The sequence below is a fragment of the Psittacula echo genome, assembly GCF_963264785.1.
Source record: "Psittacula echo genome assembly, chromosome: 11".
Lineage (NCBI taxonomy): Eukaryota > Metazoa > Chordata > Aves > Psittaciformes > Psittacidae > Psittacula > Psittacula echo.
In genome coordinates this window covers 11,523,884-11,529,096 of record NC_137746.1, presented here as the reverse complement: position 1 = coordinate 11,529,096, position 5,213 = coordinate 11,523,884, and the positions used below count along the sequence as shown (strand labels likewise).

At 52.1% G+C, this 5,213-nt stretch overlaps 1 pseudogene across 1 annotated transcript; it reads right to left on the bottom strand.

Moving 5' to 3' along the window:
• Positions 1-978: 978 nt before the first annotated feature.
• On the bottom strand, positions 979-4,049 carry LOC308225772 (sulfate transporter pseudogene; annotated as a pseudogene). Its single transcript has 2 exons — positions 3,372-4,049; positions 979-2,574 (listed from the first exon to the last, which is right to left on the bottom strand). The product of its transcript is annotated as a sulfate transporter pseudogene (transcript).
• Between the last annotated feature and the right edge of the window lie 1,164 nt (positions 4,050-5,213).

The window sequence follows — 5,213 nt, the reverse complement described above, 5'->3', positions numbered from 1 at the left end:
GGGTGTGCACCTTGAGCTGCACAGCCAAGAGGCACAGCACAGGAGCTGCTTACCTTCATGCCTGGCCTTGGAGCCTGGGGCTGTGATTCCCTGTGGGGAAGCGGAAAGCACCACCAGTGCTCCTCAGAGGAGTGGATGTCAGACCTTGCCTACAGCTCCTCTCTCCTTGGCCTTAGTGTCCCGTTTCAACCCTCCCTCTCCCCAGTAACCAGTCTGATGGTGGTTAATTCCAGGGTGCCACGGGGAACAGGATTTTTAGGCATAAAGCTTGGGTCGATCACAGACCCCTGCAAAGCTCCCTCCTGTGATTGCCATTGCAGCAGCGATACCTGTTCTGTGGCAGCATCTCTAACACAGGACAGGGCTGTTCCATGCTGGGGGCCCTTACAGCCAGCTCCGAATGTCACCCGGTCAGTGGGGGCACGGCTCCAGCCCGGAGGTGCTGCCGCTCACCTCCTGCTTCCGCACATCCCGGCAGGCGAGTGCTCCGGGCGGTGGGTGCGCTCCGGGGGCTCTCCCTTCCGCTCCGCTCCGCATCTCCTCCGGAGCCGGGGCCGGAGGCAGCGGGCACCGGCACAACCCCGCTGCCCCCGGCCGCCGCGGCTCCAGGGACGGAGGTGCTCGGAGCCGGCCCCGGCTCGGGCAGCGCAGCGCGGCTCGATCGTGCCCCCCAGCGCCTACCCGAGACACGCGTCCCGGCTCCCAAGGCACCTCCTGCCCCACAGCCCTTTCCGACAGGGACAGGGGTGAAAACCCATCCAAGCCCCTCTCCCACAGGACAGGCCTTGAAAAGCCGCTCGGATTATCCACCAATTGGCAATGTCCGCTGAAATCCACACCTTCCCCATGCCTGCCCCATGTCTGCTGCTGACAGTTCATCAAAGCCTTTTTTGCATGTTCTGACAGTGCAAAGACTAAAACTGCTCTCAAGTACCTCCCAAGTCCGTCCCCATTAGGCAACAGTCCTTACACACAGCTTTATAAAGACACTTGGAAGTTCAGGTTTTCAGCATCCTGGAGAGCATCCTTGTCCTTGCTCTCCTCCCGACGGACACGGCACCACCATTCAGCAAACCGCACGGCATCGTGGATGCTATGGAAAGCCAGCTGCCCACCACTGTCTGCCTCGCCAGCCCAGCCTCCCTCCTGGAGCCGGTGGCGGAGGGAAGGGTTGCAGTTGGCCAGGAGTACCTGGACGCCAATCTCCTTATAGTCATGACGTGCCTCCTTTAGCACTGAGAGACCCACAGTGTCTATGAACTGCATCGCCCCACAGTCAAGGATGAGGGTGTGTATGTCTACAGAAGGAGGACAGGCATCCTCTGGAGGCTTCCCAGACCTTTTCTTTGCTTGTTTCAGGCAGACAAACCTGGTGCCAAAAAAGCTCTTTCTGTCGCTTGATTCTGCATTTGCCTGGGCCTCCACCTTTTGGTGCTTAGCAGCCAGCAGGACAGGATTTACCCCTGTTTTCTGGTAGAGAACAGTCTTGAAATAGTCCTTGTTGGCATAGTAGAGAGATGACTCGAAGCGGAAGATTTTGATGTTGGCAATGCTGCTGAGCTGCTTGTACGTGGACTGGTCCTCATAGATTTCTGTGCTGCTGACCTTGCCCAGCAGCGTGGCCCGGGGTCTCTGCGTGCGGAAGATGACACAGAGCAGAGCGAAGCAGACACCCACAAGGAGCCCAATCTCTGTGGTGATCAGCGTGGAGCACAGCATGGTTGTCCACCACACTACCGTGTCCAGCTTGCTGAGCTGCCACATGCGGGGGGTGTCACAGAACTTGCTCAGGCCCCCCCGCAGGTTGACAATGGTGACCACCCCCAGGATGGAGGTCTGCAGTGAGTAGAAGAGCGGGGCAATCCACAGCAGCACTAGCAGCAGCACCAGGGAGGTGACCAGGCCAGAGACCTGGGTCTGTGTCCCCGTGGACTCCTTCAGCAAAGTCTTGGTGAGGGCTGCGGAGCTGGCAAAGCAGTAGAAGAAGGAAGGGATGAGGTTGCACATGCCAATGGCAATCATCTCTTGGTTGGCACGGACAGTGTAGCCATGCTTTTTGCCAAAGATTTCTGCCAGGGAGACGGTCATGGCAAAACCAATAACAGCAATGGGCACAGCATCAACCGCCAGGCTGGAAAACAGGTTTATATCTGGTAGAGTGGGTTTCCTGAAACCAGTGGGGATATCCCCACAAACATCAGACTTGTATCGCTCTTCAAAGTTAAAGTAGTAAGATATTACTGTGGCTACAATGACTACCAGCAGCTCTATGGGGAATGGAGCCTTCATCTTCTCCTTATACCGGTCATTGATCTCTTTGACAGGCACTATAATGGCCAAAGCAACCAGGCTGGTAACCAGGTCACAGATGTTGGTGTTCTGGATGTATCTGAAAAGGTCAACCCATGTGAGGATGAAGGACCCTACCCCTTCGTGACGAGGGATTTTCAGTCCCAGGAGATACTTCATCTGGGAGGTGATAATGGTGAGGCTGGAGCCGGTCACAAAGCCACTGAGGAGAGGTTCTGACAGGTAGACAGCCACAAAGCCCAGCTGTAAAACCCCCAGCAGGATCTGAAAAGCAAGCCAGCCATACCTTTAGCATCGATGAGAAGGGCTGGAAGAGGTGGCTGCCAATTTATGTCAGTTTGCTTCCACTTATATTCTGTCTGCTGAGCAGTCAGTGAGGACTTTGTCTTCATTAGTTAATCTGGGGTATGACAAACTAAAGAGACCTACCTATAACACTTGTCTGTGGCTAGGGTGCCATACAAAGAAGCCTACAAGGTCCCTACCACTGTCTGCTTACAAGCAATAAGGGCACATAGTTAACACAATGTCCAGCCAGCAGCCCCATTAAAACAGCACTCGGTGGCATATAACTGGTGTGATGCACAGAATATTAGTTGTGCCAGTGAAAGAGCCTGAAGTTGTTCATTGACATCTAGGCTCAGGCAGTGGGGACATCCCCAGGGAGCATGGGATTCGAAGGAGCCCCTGCTGATGGCAAAGGCTTTCGAGAGCTGTTCTTGCCAGCCCCAAACGTGCTCTAACCTGCACGAGGAGCTGGCCCAGCTCCAGGGCTGGGGTGGTGGGAAAGTGGCTCTTTCTCCCTTGCTGTGTCTGATCATAAGGACATACAAGGACATGGCCTGTCATATGGGAGGAAACAAATCCCCCCATTCAGTCATGTTTGTGGGTTTCTAAATCACTACATTTGATTCAAGAGTGTCAGGATCTAGCCACATCAGGAAAGGTTTCTCATGACTTGTAAATCTGAACCAAGACAGGAGATTCGAGATCTTTAGCACAGAGAAGTTCCTAGCAGGGAAAGGTTGGAAAAGAAACAGCAGAACAGCAAATATTTGTACCTGGTAAAGACCGACCAGAAAGCTCAAAGAAAGGGCCACAGTGATGGCATAGCAGCTCCTGTCACAGGCACTCGTCCCATTACTGGAGGAGGTGGAGTTGCTCAGCAGCGAAGAGCCAGCGCTGTCGTCGCTGTACCCTGCTAGCTGTAGATGCCGGGTCACAGACTGCCCGATCATCAGGCACAGGACACCGAAGGAGCCCACAAAGTTGTGGCGCGAAGTGGCCATGACAACATAGATGATGTTGCAGAAGAAGTTGGTGTAGATTCCGTAGATGGGATCCTGGTTGGCTAAGAGAGAGTAGGAGATGGACTGAGGGATGGCGACTATCCCCACCAGGAGCCCAGATATGACATCCCCAAGCAACTGCATCTTGACATTGTAACGGGGAAGCCAGTCCAGCACTGGGAACAGCCGACAGAAGAAGGTGATGATGGTTTGATGATTGAACGTGCAGACCTCTCTGGCTTTCTTTAGGATGAGTTCCTTGGTGCTGAAGTCTGCAGGCTCATACTCCTCCAGTTTGACATGTATAAAGTTTGCAGGAGGCTCTTCTGACATTGAGGAGCACAGTGTGTCTTTGCTCTGTCCTGACTTCTGTCTTGATGTGTCCTCCATTGCACCAGGAGAGCTAAGGCAGGAGAGCAGGCAGTCATGAAGTGTTGTAGCTATGTACATAAGGTGCTTTGCTTAGCTCCAGGGCTCGTGCAGATTGCATGGATAAATAAAGGAAAATAACTTCAGACAAACCAAACAGAAAAGCACTTTCCCATGGTGCCAGTTAATTTGTTGGTTTTTATTTATGGGCCTGATTAACCACAACCCTGAGACCATGGTCTGAACTGCATTCACACTGGCACAGGTGCCCACATCAGGGACAGAGCTACAGAGCCCCCTGTGCTCCTTCCTAATATACCTCTTGTTTTGAAACAGTCCAGCAAAATGGGCTAAAACCAGACAATATTATTTCACTGAACCTAACACTTCATCGGGAATTCTGCATTTCCTGATGACACATTCACTTAGGCAAAACCTGTTTTGAAAACACTGGGATATTCCAAGTGATGCTTTGGGAATGTAACACATGGATAAAGGAGGCAACGTGCAAAATAATTTTTCCTTTAACACTTCAAAATACAAAAGGACATTGCTGACTTGCATCAAACAGGCCCATCACAGGGGCTCCTGTCTGCAGAATGAAAGCATCCCACTTCTTCAGTCTGGTTAAGTAACACAGGCACCTCCCAGAGCTGCTCCAAGATTTTCAGTCAAAATGCAGGTACAGCAAAACAAACCTTTTTGTCAAAAGTGAACAATACACACAGAGAGTTCTCCCAGGAGGAGATCCAGAGTAGCTGCAATTTGGACAGAGAACTGGGAAGATGAGAAAGCCCATTCTCCTGCCCTATGGGTTTGTTTCACATCACTAGTCCAATCCCAAGTCTCTTACCTCTGGATGCACGGAGACACATGGGGTGTTTTCTCACTACCTGGAGCTTCTCCCCTGTGGGCAGACCTGTCTCCTCATCTCACAGCACGCATTGAACAGATAAAGCATGAGGCTAACGACTGCAAACTATTGCCTTCGCCTTCCTTCTGGACCCTGTGCCACTTCCCTTGGGAAGAGATCTGAGTTACTCAGCCAAGCAGTTGGCCTTTTTATCTTGCTCCAGCCGATGAAGACAGCACAGCCAACCAAACAGAGCCGTATTTTGAAAACAAACATCGTTCTAGGAGAGTATTTTTGATGAAAACTTGCTCTGGCCATTAAAAATAATTGAAGGGGTTTAAGGAAGTGCTGCTGCCAGGTAACAGTATTGCTGGTATCTGGAGATGTGTTTG